The 17044-nt window shown below is 41.0% G+C and overlaps 1 long non-coding RNA gene across 1 annotated transcript in view; it reads right to left on the bottom strand.

The window, feature by feature from the left end:
* The window catches only part of LOC130326450 (uncharacterized), a 78645-nt gene that overhangs the window by 46237 nt on the left and 15364 nt on the right, over nucleotides 1-17044 (bottom strand). The gene's annotated exons all lie outside the window — the stretch shown is intronic.

The raw sequence follows: 17044 nt of genomic DNA, 5'->3' as shown, positions 1-17044 counted from the left end.
ACGCTGGGTTTCCAAGATGAAGATATGACATCAGGCCACACCCCATCCATTCATGTCAATGGGAGGAGGGGTGGGGTGGCGCGACGTTCCCTCTCCGTCTCGAAAACCCAGCATTTCCGAGACTGTAACATCACCCAGCACAGAATGCTGGGTGCTGCAAGGAGATCGCGCGGGGGGGGGGGGGGGGGGGGGGGTTCCCAGTGGCAGGACCCCACGTTTAGACATTGTATCCCCTATCCTTTGAATAGGGGATAAGACATCTAAGGGTGGAATACCCCTTTAAGAGTTATCATAAGTGAAGATTAGATTTCACTTTCCAGAATTTCACTTCCTATAAAATCTTCATGTCTTTAGCTTGGGCCTCATCCTAGAATAGCCGCCAAGTAATGTGCGCTGATTGGCTTCCGAATTTAATTAAACAGGGGCCAATAACAGAACCTGCTAATCTGCTGCTCTGATTATCATTTGGCTCTTTCTCCCTAATGCAGAGGTGCCAAGCAGTTAAAGGCCGGCACTTAAGTAACTCTTGCCAACTTTATTTTCCAATACAGCCAGGGGAATGTTTGGCACCGGTGGTAGTGAGAAATAAAGATGACCAAGGATATCATTTCGTAATTATATCATGATCTGCGGTTTGGAAATGATGAACTAATGCGCTTCTAATTCCTCCTTCAGCTGTTTGCCCAAGTAAATCATTCACATGTATTTCCTTCTCATCATACCTCCTAGCCTATGTGTGATAGCAAATTACCCAACGGGACCCGGTCTTGCAACATATATTACATCTTCTGTTGGGATGACTTTATCCAAAATTACGACCTGACCAGATGGTAGTCTTTCTTCTCATCACAGATCTTGATATTTTACAACGTTCAGATGCCCTACTGTTTATGTCCCTGTTGTGGTCAAAATTCTTTGGCCCCCGTTCCCTAACCTTCATATCTTCCAACAACCCTACACAACTTCATAGCTCAACAAAATTTAGATAATATTGTCAATGAGTAGAGATCTACAAATTTTCCAAAATTTGTTTCGGGCTTACCTACTTGAAATAAGATGTCAGATCAAATAAAATTTGGTCCGAATCGCAAATCCACAGATTGTCCGGAAAAGTTGTCTATGAAATTCAGAGGATTACTAGGTTTCAGTTTATTTTTTAATATTTATTATGTGCAGGGAATGGACTCAGAGCAGCAGCTGCACACTATCGAACATGATGAACAACACAAGAGATGAACGGTTGTCTAGGGATGGGTTTCCACTTGGCTTTTTGCCAGAAAAACGCAACTGCATTCTCCTGTATTTTTTTTTTTTTTTTTTTGCATTTTTTCTTTCATTTTAAAAAAAATAATAATAATAATTTCAAAACACCAGAAAAAAAAATTCCAATTCAAAACCCACATTGCATTTTTTATGGTGTTTTTTCTCTTCTATACACTCCTATGGAAGAGAAATACCAAGATTTTATAGAAAAAAGGCCAATGTATCAACATGCTGCGATTTTGACAAACTGCCACTGTGCCTAAAAATGCCAAAAGACATAAGCGTCAGGTGGGTATGGCATTTCATAAATCCCTATTGCCTTGACGCTAACATCTGGCCACAATGCATTCACCGCCAAAAAATTTAATAAATAAATAAAAATTTTAAAAAACCTGTACGGCTGTTTGGGCATTTTTGTCTGTTTTTGTGAAGACAAAAATAAATAAATAAATTATTCCGCTTGAAGATACCATATGGTGGTCATGGCCGTAATCCTTTGATTGTAGGGCCGTCATGCTTTCGGTGGATCAATTTCAGCGGCGGAATTCTCAGGCCTGCAGAATACCCATTCACACCAATGTTAAAGTTCACACAGTGGAATTCCTGAGCGCAATTCAGGAAGGAGGAGGTAAGTATAGTGGCTCAGATTTATCAAAGAATGCCTACAGTAGAGCTATTTTCCAATGTTTATTTGGGTGGTGGGTTTGACTTAGGTGCATCTCATTTATCAAGAAGGTGCCGCAGGATGATGAATTTTGTGCAGCTCTGCTGTGGTGGGAAAAGCTCTACCACGTACACTTTTTCTAGACGCTTGTGAGGAAGGGAAGTAGATCCCCGGGTCCTGAATTTGGAAGGGTAGGTGTTTTTATTTAAACAACAACAAAGACGTGGTCTCAAATGGCAGGAGGTGCTCAACCCCAAATGCAGTTGTGCATTGATACTGGGGGAGCAGGTCCTGCCCTTGTGGTCTGTTGCTAGGCGAGATCCCCAGCATACAAATGGGGGGATGCCTGCAGCAGACTACAAGTGCCACAATAGAATCCTACACCAGATAAACGGTGTGGATGTGTAACAATTAGAATAATACAATACAGGAATATGGGTGCACTACTGTGGTAGATGTATACAATGACATTGGCTATCCCTCAACACTGATGTTAAAATTGAGACATTAGCCAGTATGTCCTTATATGAAGGACATACCAGAGCCCGCACACCAACGCCAAGGTTTCTCAAGTGTTTTTATTTACATTCGCAGAGCTGCCAGGACATTTTTACTTGCATTTTAGATGCTACAATCAAATTTGATTGAATGTCTTAGGGGTTAAAGCCGGGCATCACCGTGATTGGTGATGTCTGGCATTAAAGATGGGTCCTGGTGGCAGATAGTCGCCAGGACCACCCAGCTATGACCCGTGCTCAGCTCCTGAACGCGTGTCATAGAAGGGGAGTGGGACGCTGTGGTCCACAAGAGGTTAAAGGTTGAATTGCGGAAGGTAGAAGTGATTCTCATGCCTACTGGTAGGTGGTGTAGCTTAGCGGCTAAAAATGTACCTTTGCGTACAAAATAGCGACAAAAGTCACAAATGATAAATACGTGACCACTGCATGGTCAAAAAGAAAAAGTTCTATGGGTAGGCAAAAAGAGTGAAACGGTCTATATGAAAAGATGCATAAAAGTCACTAAATATGCTGCTTGCGCCTGAACTGCGCAAAAACATAGACAAAAAATGCTTTAAAAGCAATGATAAATCTCCCCCAGTATGTTTATTACAACCCACAACATAAAAGCTAATTTAGCTTTTTCCCCACAATGTGCTACGTCATCTAAAGTATCTACAGTACCGTATATACTCGAGTGTAAGCCGAGTTTTTCCGGGCTGAAAACACCCCCCTCGGCTTATACTCGAGTGAACTCTCCGCCTGTCAATCCCTTTTCAGTGGTCTACAACCTGCGGACCTCCAGATGTTACAAAACTACAATTCCCAACGGCTGTTCCGGCATGCTGGGAGTTATAGTTTTGAAACATCTAAAGGTCCGCAGGTTGAAGACCACTGGGGCCTTCGTCATCATCCAGACCCCCCTTCAGTTTTCTACTCACCTTCCCTCAGTGGGAAGGAAGGGTGAGCTGGTCCAGGCCATCTATGCTGCAGGGACTGTCCGGTGGGGAGGGTTAGTCGTTCCAGGTTGTCCATCTTCACCGGGAGGCCCTCTTCTCCGCTCCGGGCTGGCCCCGGACTAGTGATGTTGCCTTGACGGCGACGCACAGGAACGTCCGTGCGCAGCAGACGTCTGTGATGTCCCTGCGCATGAATGTCTCGGTGCGTCATCGTCAAGGCAACGTCACTAGTCCGGGGCCGGCCCGGAGAGGAGAAGAGGGCCTCCCGGGGAAGATGGACAGCCCGGACCGACTAACCCTCCCCACCGGACGGTCCCTGCAGCATAGATGGCCCGGACCAGCTCACCCTTCCTTCCCACTGAGGGGAGGTGAGTAGAAAACTAAAGGGGGGTCTGGATGATGACGAAGGCTGCAAACTCCAGATGTTTCAAAACTACAACTCCCAGCATGTGTAGTTTTGCAACATCTCGAGGTCCGCAGGTTGAAGACCACTGATGAAGGGATTGACAGGCGTTGATGATGATGACGAGGGGGATGATGGCGGGGTGATGATGATGGGGGTGTTAATGATGGGGGCCTGGATGATGACAGTGGGTGGTGATGACATGGGGGATGATGTATTTCCCACCCTAGGCTTATAGTCGAGTCAACAACTTTTCCTGAGTTTTTGGGGTGAAATTAGGGGCCTCGGCTTATATTCGGGTCGGCTTATACTCGAGTATATACGGTAATAGTGTAATATGTATCATGACTGAAAAGACTGAAGTGCTGGGTGTATGTCGGTAGCTGGATGGCAAGAAAGTGGCTTTTTTTGTCAATAAAATAGAATAGAGGAGGGAGAATACAAAAATAGAAAAAGGGGGAGGAAAGGGTAAGGATACATTAACAAAAACAGTGAGGACCAAGCCTCAACAAAAACATCAGTGTTACAACAATACTAAAGCAAAGCAGTGGCTACATTTTTATTCTGTAGAGAAGGATCTCGTAGCACAATATGCCGCACACTATACGTTTTTTTTTTTGGTATGATGGAGGCCACTAAGTAGCCGTTACCATATACTGCCAGGATTTATTGAGAAATTGTCACGACGCTGCAGAAATACAGTGTGAAAGGAGCCTTAGATACAACACTAAAGAAAATACTGCGCTGATCTCCTGAGACAGAAGATTTAGATTTGTGCCGCACATCAGATTAGGGCTAATAAATTCCTTCTTCTTCTTTTGTAACAGTTTTGTTGTAATTGTGCTACTTTTAATAGACGGTAACTAGTTTGTATTGTGTTTGCGGTAAGCGCTTGTTAAACAGTTTCGGTCTCTGGAGGGATAATGTGGTGGATTTGCCCCCCGGCTCCTCGCTGTATGTCTGTGTGTTGTAATCGCTACTGATGCCTGAACACCAGAGAGGAAATCGGGCAGCCCAGGGAGGGGGGGAGAATTCTGTAAAAAGTACCGGATTCTTCACAGAAGGGGATGAAGAGTTTGTCTCCTCCACACACGCTGTCATTTACAATATCTGCTAAATGGAGGGTTTGTTTCTCTCTGTTGCCTGTACTAGATACCTGCTGTTATTGCTTTAATGTATACTACACATCCTCTCTGCTTGTAGTGAAACTATAACTCCCAGCAGCCATACTTAAAGGGGAGCTCTGGTGAACAAGCAAATGTTTCTAAATCAACAGGTGCCAGAAAGTTATACAGATTTGTAAATGACTTCTATTTAAAAATCTTAAGCCTTCCAGTACTTATCAGCTGCTGTATGCTCCAAAGAAAGTTGTGCAGTTCTTTCCAGTCTGACCACAGTGCTCTCTGATGAAACCTCTGTCCGTGTCAAGAACTGTCCAGAGTACAAGCGAATCCCCATAGCAAACCTCTCGTGCTCGGTACAATTCCTGACATGGACAGAGGGGGCAGCAGAGAGCACTGGGGTCAGAAGAGAGAGAGAGAGAGAGAGAGAGAGAGAGAGAGAGAGAGAGAGAGAGAGAGACACCTGTCTCGGGAAACACCCAGTTTAGAAGCAAATCTCCATAGCAAACCTCTTCTAAACTGGGTGTTTCCCGAGACAGGTGTCATCAGAGAGCACTTAGACAGAAAAGAACAACCTTAACTTCAGAAGCTCATAAGTACTGAAAGGATTAAGATTTTTTAATAGAAGTAATTTACAAATCTGTTTAACTTTCTGGAGATAGTTGATTGACTGATATATATATATATATATATATATATATATATATATATATATATATATATATATATATATAACGTTTTTTCCTGGAATTATTAATAATAATAATAATAATAATAATAATAATAATAGTAATAATAACGTTGTTGCTATTATTATTATTATTATTATTATTAATAATAATAATAATAGTATTATCATTATTATTCATAGGCCATTGTACTAGGATATATAAACTCTTTATGATCTACGTCTCATTGCACTTTATCATTTAGGACAGGCCCTCATCATACAATCCATAGTGTCTCCTAGGGTACACATGACTATCTGTCTTCCATGGCCTTTTAGCCTTTTATCTGTCTAGTTCATCCAAGGACCCCTTGAGTTTCTTTGCATGGTAAAATGTGACTGACAGCAGGAATGATGGGAGAGAAAACGAAGGGAGAAAACCTGACCTTATCTGTAATAAGAACATGTGTGATAACCACTGAGATTTATGGGATGTAAAGAAGGTCCAGTTCATCTTCTTTTTTGACACTAGAAGGAAATGATGAGTCCAGCTATTATATGAGCTTAATATAAAAAGATAGACAAAATTAATTTACTCTACAAGAACATGCATTAAATTGTTCCACTGCCTATCACTGTGTATAAACAAGGCCACCAGTTTGCAGCCATTACCATGATCAAGACCTGAGGCCAGTACTTATTTTCCTCCTGTGGTGGCGGTGCAGGGTAACTGAACACTTAAATGGGCACTCTCATTAAAACTGATTTGCTATTGCATTCCTTATGGTAAATAAAAAATCTTTCTAATATGCTTTGTTTAAAATTTTTTAGTTTTCTATGTTTTATTTGTGTTTTAAAAAGCTGCCACTAGGTGTCTCCCTACTAGTCCAGAGCACATTTCACCCCATCTTTTGCACAGACTTTGGACTCCTGCTGGCCTGGCAGAAGTCCAAACACAGGAAATGCAGTCAGGAGTGCTAAGGGGTGTGTGTCCAGCCTTATCCAATCATAGCTCCTCTCACATTTAACTGCCATTCTCACATTTAACTGCCATTTGCTGTTGGTTGCAGAGTGAGGGAGGAAGTTCTCCCCTGTTTGGCTTCAGATCATGTCACACCTGCTGGGGAACGCCCCTTCCCAGTCTGTGAACCTGAACCTGAGGCTGAGCAGAAAATACAAAGCAATATCAAGGTAGAACACTAAAAAATAATAAAAATAAAGGCTGGAGGTGGTTTATTATGATGGTGGCGTTGAACTCGGAGCTTAATAAAATGTATCAAGTTAATGAGACGTACTCTTTAAATGCTGCCGATTGCTGGTGATCTAAGCACAGGGACCTTATGTGCAGCTTAATGTTAGGTGACCTACAGTGAAGGAAAAAAATATTTGATCCCCTGCTGATTGTGTTTATTTTCCCACTGAAAAGCAATGATCAGCCTATAATATTAATGGTTGGTTCATCTATACAAAAGACCTCTGTCCAAAGAAGATATCAATCAATCAATATGATTCCAAACTCTTCACCATGACCAAGACCAAGGAGCTGTCCAAGGAAGTCAGGACTTACACAGGGCCGGAAAGGGCTATAAGACCATCGCCAAGCAGTGGAGTTTCAATGATCATGAGTATGGTGAGGAATCGGCCCAGAACTACATAGGGGGATCTTGTCAATAATCTCAAGGCAGTTGGGACCATAGTCACCAAGAAAACAATTGGTAACACGCTACGCTGTGAAGGACTAAAATCCTGCAAAGCCCCTCTGCTTAAGAAGGCATGTTCACCGGCCCATCTGAAGTTTGCCAATGAACACCTAAATCATTAGGAGGAGAATTGGGAGAAAATCTAGCTCTTTGGCATCCACTCAACTCACCTTGTTTGGAGGAAGAGAAATGCTGCCAATGACCCCAAGAACACCATCCCCACAGTCAAACATGGAGGTGTAAATGTGGTGACACGGGGGTGCAAGGTATACTTGTCAATTTGTGACACCAGGGCACAGTTAGCCTATACACGGTACGTGGTGGAGACAGCTTCTCCTGGCCCAGGCATGGGGCAAGGAACACACTGATGCCGGGTTACAGATAACTGTCTTTTACTGAGGCAGGTGTAGGTGGTACAACACACACAGTACAAAGCAGAGTAGAAGGGATGCTGTGTAATCCTCGGGAACCCTGTTGCCTTGTTGGGACTTATGGTGCTTTTCTCCACTTTAATTAAATAGACTTGATACTTCGATCCCACGCTGACTAGGGTTCTGCTAAGGTCCAATCTCATGGACACCGCCCGGGTGTGACTCACCAACTCCTTGACGGGGGAACACTTGCAGAATGGCGTGGCTGACTTGATCAAAGTTTTTCTTCAGGCTTCCCTCTGGATCACCTCACACTTCTCCACCTCCTTTCCACACCGTAGCTCACTTGGAGCTCTGCTCACAGCAGTGACTGGAACTAGTTTGGGGCAACTCCTCCCCTCCTCTTTACTATATAAAGGGACATTTGGGAGTTCCCATCGGGTAACAGGGATCACCTGATTAATCTGCATCTCCTTCTTAAAGGTACAGTGCATAAACAAATACAGGAATACAATAAATATAATAAAGTGCAGGAACATGGTAAACAGCATAACCGTGGGCCCAACACAGGAGCAGCAGGCATGCCCGAGGAGATCCACAGCCCACAGGACAGCCTTTGGTGCTGGGACACCACAGAAACATTATTCTTTGGGAGTGTTTTTCTGCTGAGGGTACTGGACAACATCACCACATCAAAGGAACAATGGATGTGGCCATGTACCATGAAATCTTGTGTGAGAACCTCCAAGCCAGGTCATTAAAAATGGGTTGTGGATGGGTATTCCAACAGTGACCCAAAACACAAGGCAACAAAGGAGTGGCTCAGGAAGAAGCAAACAAAGGTACTGGAGTGACCTAGCCAGTTTCCAGACCTTAATTCCATAGAAAATCTGTGGAGGGAGCTAAAGGTTAAAGTTGCCACACCTTAAAGACTTAGAGAGGATCTGCAAAGAGGAGTGGGATAAAATCCCTCCTGAGCTGTCTGCAAACCTGGTGGCCAACTACCAGAAACATCTTAGGCTGGGTTCACATCACATTTTTCCCCATATGTGACCACATACGGCTGGGGGTGCTAAAAACTTGCGCTCCCATATCCCTGCCGTAAGCGTTCCCGTATGTAATTAATTTCAATAAGCCGACCGGAGTGAACTGGTTGGCTCATTTTTCCTCGTATGCGGTTTTCTACCGGACCTAAAACCGTGATTTACTATGGCTTTAGGTCCGGTAGAAAACCGCACACGGGGAAAAATTAGCCGATCAGTTCACTCCGTTCGGCTAATTGGAATTTATTACAATAATAATTACAAGGGACCGCATACGGCAGGGATACGGGATCGCAAGTTTTTAGCTCCCCCCAGCTGTATGCGGTCATGTATGGGGAAAAACTGGGTCCCAGTGGCGGTACCCCCGTGATCAGACATCTTATCCACTACCCTTTGGATAGGGGATAGGATGTCTAGGGGTGGAGTACCCCTTTAATGCTTATCATCCTTTAACATGAACAAGAACAAGAACGGTACAAAAACTGTTTTGTTGCCATAAATTTTTCTAGAAAGGTTTTGAGCAAAGTTGATGGGGTCTGAACCTTTATTGTGATGTTATAAAGAGCTCGTAAGCAAAACAAGTGTGAGGAGGTCTTAACCAGTCAAAATTTAGGAGGGGACACTACACATTCAGGCAGGTCTATATATAAATAGAGACAAAAGCTTCTGTCTGACAGCCAGCAGATCTTCATCCCTTATAATAACACATTCTTCCCAAATCCTTCTGTGCCGGGTAACAATGTAGCAGAGAAATTGTGATGTGCAAATGAGGCTCCGAGTGATTAACAAAAGCAATTAGGAAACTAAAATCTATAATTTAATGGGTTGTAGATTTTACTGTTCTGAAGAAAATATTACCATGGGCTCATTATTTATTTGGTAATTGCATAAATAGCAATTGCCATGTATGTACTTAGCAAAATAACTATCCTATTAAAAATGAGGTGACAGGACAGAAAGCGGTTAACATTTTTTTTTTTTACCATTTTCTTACTGATTTACAGATGTGCTGACACAGAAACCAGGGAATTAAAGGAGTATTCCAGGAAAAAAAAAAAAAATTATAAATCAACTGGTTCCAGAAAGTTAAACAGATTTGTAAATTACTTCTATTAAAAAATCTTAATCCTTCTAATAGTTATCAGCTGCTGAAGTTGAGTTGTTCTTTTCTGTCTGGCAACAGTGCTCTTTACTGACATCTCTGCTTGTCTCGGGAACTGCACAGAGTAGAAGAAGTTTGCTATGGGGATTTGCTTCTACTCTGGACAGTTCCCGAAACAGGTGTCATCAGAGAGCACTTAGACAGAAAAGAACAACTCAACTTCAGCAGCTCATAAGTACTGAAAGGATTAATATTTTTAATAGAAGTAATTTACAAATCTGTTTAATTTTCTGGAGCCAGTTGATATATATTTTTTTTTTCCTGGATAACCCCTTTCAATGTGTTCTCCATAGGGTGATTTACAATGTAAAGGCACTCTGTTGTCATGATTAGGAACTTGTAAAGTTCAAACACATTGGTGTTTTCTCTGGCATTTTGATTGTGAATTAATGCAACAAGTTTTAATGATGATGATATAAAGCTTATACCTCACTTAATGCTGGGGGATTTCTAGGGGTACTCCATTGGAAAACGTTTTTGTTTTTAAATCAACTGGTGCCAGAAAGTTGAACGGATTTGTAAATTAGTTTATCTATAAAATATATATAATTAGGGCTCAGGGTTTAGGACAAACGGACAAAAAGTTTGATTAAAATAATTTATTGATATATTATGACCATGTATAAAATAATTGAAATAAAATAGTGGCGTCTGCGTTTCACAGGGCCCTTGTGAAGGCGCAGCACCAGCTACAGTATAAATACGACACGATGTGTATAATAATATATTTATAAAAGATATATTAAGACCACCATACAGTTAAAAATTCATATAGAAAAATAGACTGTACGGGGAGAAATCTGAGTAGGAGAGTATAAGTCCATCCACAATAACCAATAGTTGTAACCAGTAGCAACCAAATGAAAAGTTCTGTTTGTTGGTAACCAATAGCAACCATTCGTTAGTGACCGTCTGCAACAGTAAATCGCAATAGTACAGCCTTGCAAACTGTTCATACACTTACTATTAGCCGATAAATGTCAAGATATAAAGTTGTATGCAGTGACTGTTAAGATATCAACAATGCATTCATAACACTGGATACTTTGTATCTCACCGCTCCCGGGCACTGCTGCGCTGGACTTCGCGGGGATGCTGCGATCTCCTCCAGTAGTGAGATGGAATCCCACAATGTGTTAACACTGGGTGGCTCTCATGGCGTGAGACAGCATCACCGGAGACTCGGCCGTCTCCCACAGTGGCAATGCTGGATAACAGTTGGCTCCGGGTGGTGCTCCTGCAGCAGTTCTGCCAGTAAGTGTGTTGTTAAGCCGGTGGCGTCCTCGTGGCAATGAGGCGCGTGTATCTCCTGTATCGGGTGCCAGGTGATTGACAGTTGTCTCTCCTGATATCGGAATGCAGGTTGCTAGACTGGATAAGTAAACTGGTAGTCTTAATAGTTATTAAAAGGGATGCTGGATGTGTTTCAGGACTGTCTCAGTCCTTTCTTAAGCAGCTAAAAATATGAGAGCCACCCGGTGTTAACTAGTGTTGAGCGGCATAGGCCATATTCGAATTCGCGAATATTCGCGAATATATGGACGAATATTCGTCATATTCGTGAATATTCGCATATTCGTAATATTCTCGTTTTATTTTCGCATATGCGAATATTCGCGTGTGCGAAAATTGGCATATACGAAAATTTGTATATACAAAAATTAACATATGTGAAAATTCGCATATGCGGAAATTAGCATATGCAAATTTTCGCATATACGAACATTCACACGCCAGTCTCACACAGCAGTATTAGAGCCTTCTTTACACCACATAAGCTGGAAGCAGAGAGGGATGATCACTGTGATGTGTACTGTGAAGAAAAAAAAAACAAAAAAAAACGAATATTCGTAATTACGAATATATAGCGCTATATTCACGAATATTCGCGAATTCGCGAATATGCGATATTCGCGAATAAAATTCGAATTGCGAATATTCGTGAGCAACACTAGTGTTAACACACTGTGGGATTCCATCTCGCTACTGGAGGAGATCGCAGCATCCCCGTGAAGTCCAGCGCAGCAGTGCCCGGGAGCGGTGAGATACAAAGTATCCAGTGTTATGAATGCATTGTTGATATCTTAACAGTCACTGCATACAACTTTATATCTTGACATTTATCAGCTAATAGTAAGTGTATGAACAGTTTGCAAGGCTGTAGTATTGCAATTTACTGTTGCAGCCGGTCACTAACGAATGGTTGCTATTGGTTACCAACAAACAGAACTTTTCTTTTGGTTGCTACTGGTTACAACTATTGACCTGGAATTTGCTATCATTGCACAACTCTTGGAGAGAGGAGAGAATTGGTTATTGTGGATGGACTTATACTCTCCTACTCAGATTTCTCCCCGTACAGTCTATTTTTCTATATGAATTTTTAACTGTATGGTGGTCTCAATATATCTTTTATAAATATATTATTATACACATCGTGTAGTATTTATACTGTAGCTGGTGCTGCGCCTTCACAAGGGCCCTGTGAAACGCAGACGCCACTATTTTATTTCTATTATTTTATACATGGTCATAATATATCAATAAATTATTTTAATCAAACTTTTTGTCCGTTTGTCCTAAACCCTGAGCCCTAATTATATATATTTTATAGATAAACTACTTTATGACACCTTGGGTATTGGTGTTAAATTGGGTAGCCCGGGTTTATTTGGCAGATAGTTAGACAAGAGCCTCTCCAACTCTTTTATAGATTTGTAAATTACTTCTATTAAAAAATCTTAATCCTTCCAGTACTTATTAGCTGCTGAATACTACAGAGGAAATGATTTTCTTTTTGGAACACAGTGCTCTCTGCTGACATCACAAGCACAGTGCTCTCTGCTGACATCACAAGCACAGTGCTCTCTGCTAACATCTCTGTCCATTTTAAGAACTGTCCAGAGTAGGAGAAAATCCCCATAGGAAACATATGCTGCTCTGGACAGTTCCTAAAATGGACAGAGATGTCAGCAGAGAGCACTGTGCTCGTGATGTCAGCAGAGAGCACTGTGTTCCGAAAAGAAAATAATTTCCTCTGTAGTATTCAGCAGCTAATAAGTATGGAAGGATTAAGATTTTTTAATAGAAGTAATTTATAAATCTGTAGAAAAAAATCTCAGCTCACCTGGGACTTGCGCGGCTACCTCCAGACAGCAGAAGAACAATGCAAAAATAGCCAGCCAGTAGAAGCATAAAACTTGACTTTTATTCAGGAATCTTCCATATTAAAAAACCTTCAGGTGGCAGACATACACATTGGCTAAGCACCAAGGGTTTTCATAAATGTGGCCACACACGCTGTGTGGTCTGCCCTTTTGCTGAAAAATGCTATAAAGTGGAAGGGTCCATTGATGGTAAAAATCATATCATACAAGACTTTATTATTTGCGACTCCACCTTTGTTGTGTAAAAGGTGATGTGCACAACTTGTCATCTTATATATGTAGGATCCACCAAAAGATCCCTAAAAAAAACGCATGCAGGAGCACATTAGGCATGCAGCTGGTCCCTTGATTTCGGGCATCCATAATGTGCCCAAACATTTTCTGCTATGTCACAATTCAGACTTGACCTCTTTCCGCTTCTCAGGTATTGAGAGAGTTAAACAAGGAAAAAGGGGAGGTGATCACATTCGATCCCTCCACAACCGAGAAACAGTATGAATCTATCTCTTAAACAGCACTCAGCCAAATGGTTTAAAGAGCAAAACTGATCTTATTTTACACTACCAAGATCATTATATTATTTTATCAAAAACATTTTTTTGGTCTCTATAATTGATATTTTGGTCCCATATGTTTTGGTTTTAATCACTTTGCACATGTGATGTGAACCTGTCCCTCCCTTTCCTGTTTGGGTTAGGGAATACACCCTTGGGTATAAAAGGGTGCCTCATTTGAGTGTTAGAAAGCTATGAGTAAGGATCAATAGATCGGAAACGCGTCAGCTATTGCTTGGGACCTCACTATTTTTCTACATGTGCAATATTTTTGTATTTTTTTACATGTCCATGTTTGTCTGCCACCTGAAGGTTTTTTTAATATGGAAGATTCCTGAATAAAAGTCAAGTTTTATGCTTCTACTTGCTGGCCTTTTTTGCATTGTTCTTCTAATTTATAAATCTGTTTAACTTTCTGGCACCAGTTGATTTAAAAAAAAAAGTTTTCTACTGGAGTACCCCTTTAATTATCAGTACCTCCACGTCTATGTTTATGCTGACTCAGTCCAATAGCTTTCCCCCTAACTTTAAAGGGGAACTCCAGTGGAAAAACATTTTTTTTTAATATCAACTGGCTCTAGAAAGTTATACAGATTTGGAAATTGCTTCTATTAAACAATCTTAATCCTTCCAGTACTTATCAGCTGCTGTATACTACAGAGGAAGTTGAGTTGTTCTTTTATGTCTGACCACAGTGCTCTCTGCTGACACATCTGTCCATGTCAGGAACTGTCCAGAGCAGGAGCAAATCCCCATAGCAAACTCCTAGTACATGGACAGAGGTGTCAGCAGAGAGCACTGTGGTCAGACTGAAAAGAACTACACAACTTCTTCCTCTGTAGTATACAACAGCTGATATGTACTGGAAGGATTAAGATTTTTTAATAGAAGCAATTTAACAAATCTTTTAAACTTTCTGGCACCAGTTGATTTGAAGAAAAAAAAATACACTGAAGTACCCCTTTAACCCTTTAAGGGCCAAGCCCATTTTGACCTTAAGGACGAGGCCAATTTTATTTTAGCATTTTCGTTTTTTCCTCCTCGTCTTCTAAAAATCGTAACTCTTTTATATTTTCATCCACAGACTAGTATTTTACCATAAAATGTATGGCGCAACCAAAAAAATACTATTTGTGTGGGGAAATTAAAAAGTAAACCACAATTTAGCAAATTTTGGAAGGATTTGTTTTCACGCCGTACAATTTACGGTAAAAATGACATGAGTTCTTTATTCTTTGGATCAATACAATTAAAATGATACCCATGATAACATACTTTTCTATTACTGTTGCGCTTAAAAAAAAATCACAAACTTTTTAAACAAATTAGTGTGTTTAAAATCCTTCTATTTTGACAACCTATAACTTTTTCATTTTTCCGTATAAGCGGCGTTATGAGGGCAAATTTTTTGCACCATGATCTGTACTTTTTATTGATACCACATTTGTGTTTATAAAACTTTTATTAATTTTTGATAATTTTTTTTTTTATAAAATGTGACAAAAAAGCTGCAATTTTGTCCTTTTTTTTTTTACATTCACTCCGTTCACCGTACAGGATCAATAACATTATATTTTAATAGATCGGACATTTACACATGCGGTGATACCAAATATGTGTATTAATTATATTTTTTTACACTTTATGGGGTAAAATGGGAAAAACTGACATTTTTATTGGGGGAGGGGATTTTTCAAATTTTTTAAAAACTTTTTTTTATTACTTTTTTTTACTTTCATTTTTACACTTTATTAGTCCCCATAGGGAACTATCTATAGCAATAATTTGATTGCTAATACTGTTCAGTGCTATGCATAGGGCACAGCACGGATCAGTAGTATCTGTGATCTTCTGCTCTGGTCCCTAGGAGACGGCCGGAGCAAGGTGAGGGGACCTCCGGCCGCCATGCTGGATGATTGGATCGCCGCGGCAGCGCTGCAGGCGATCCGATCATCCATTTAAAGTAGTGCACTGCCGCAGATGCCGTGATCTGTGTTGAACACAGCATCTGAGGGGTTAATGGCAGACATACGCGCGATTGTGGATGTCTGACATTACTGGTGGGTCCCTTGCTGCTGATAGCAGCCGGGACCTGCAGCGCATTACGCAAGCAGCGGTCCGGTGCTCGCAGTCATGTTGGCGCGTAAATGTACGTCATGGTTTTTTAATGTACCACGTACATTTATGTCCATTGTCGTTAAGGGGGCTGGCTGTTTAGCTGTGTGTATGTACTAAGTTGTGGCCGCCACAGGCAAGCGATATCACTCCCACACATGGTGGCCAATGAGTGTGTGATGTAACTGGTAGTGATGAGTGGCAGGGGCCATATTCGAATTCGCAATATTTCGTAAATATATTGACGATTATTCGTCCTATGTTCGCGAAATTCACATATTCGCTATGTTCATTCAATTTCATTTGCATAAAAATCTGCATGTGAAAAAAACAAACGAATATTCATCATTACGAGTATATAGCACTGTATTTAAAATATTCGCTAAATCGCTTAAGTGCCGATATTCACTTTAAAAATTCCCATTACAACTATTCGTGCTCAACACTAGTAACTAGTATACAAACAAAATTGTGTTGTGGCCGTGGTTTCACTCACATGTGGCAGCCACAACTTAGTACATACCCACAGAAAAACGGCCAGTCCCCTTTAAGTGACGGGGAAAGCTAATGGATTGTGTTAGCACGAACACAGAAGTGGAGATGTCAGGAGCAAAAATAGTAATAAATGTTTAGAGCCCTGGACAACCCCTTGAACATATTAGGGTTCAAGAAGCCTTTTCTGGTTTACTATTACAGGGCTGAACAATCATGTGGGCAGGGCTGAATGAACATATGGCCCGAGTAGGTTACGTGTTCAAAACTTAATTCTCCCGCTGGCAATTAGTTAATAAAGTAAATTATTTTACTACTTTTCAGTGGTTATTTTGCATTATCCATCTTTGATGCAAAGTGGTTGATCTGCTGTCTTTATAAGCCCAACTTTCTTTCTAGTGTATGTTAGTGGACTTCCTGTTCCAGTTGTACACTCTAGCTAGGAATTCATTCAACTCTATCTCCCTCCCACTATGCCGGAGTCTTAGATGGGTGTAGTGGGAAAGGTTACAGATAAGAAGGTGAGGTAGGAGGGATATAGAGTTGACTAAACTGCCAGCTAGAGTGTACAGCAGGAACAGGAAGTCTGTTACACGATGTACCACAGACAGGAAGTTGGGCTAATAAAGACATCGGAAGCAGAAGGGCAGAAGGAAAGTATGAAAGGGCACCGAAAGGTAGTAAAATAACTAATATATATATATATATATATATATATATATATATATATATATATATATATATGTATACAAATAATTAATTATTGGACAGTTTAAAAAAGTTTTTTCACCAGTAAACCCTGTTTTCTCTCTCTCTCTCTCTCTCTCTCTTTCTCTTTCTCTCTCTCTCTCTCTCTCTCTCTCTCT

Source organism: Hyla sarda, chromosome 1, assembly GCF_029499605.1.
Source record: "Hyla sarda isolate aHylSar1 chromosome 1, aHylSar1.hap1, whole genome shotgun sequence".
Classification (NCBI taxonomy): Eukaryota; Metazoa; Chordata; class Amphibia; order Anura; family Hylidae; genus Hyla; species Hyla sarda.
Note: the sequence above shows the minus strand (reverse complement) of the source record. Positions and strands in the feature narration are given on the sequence as shown.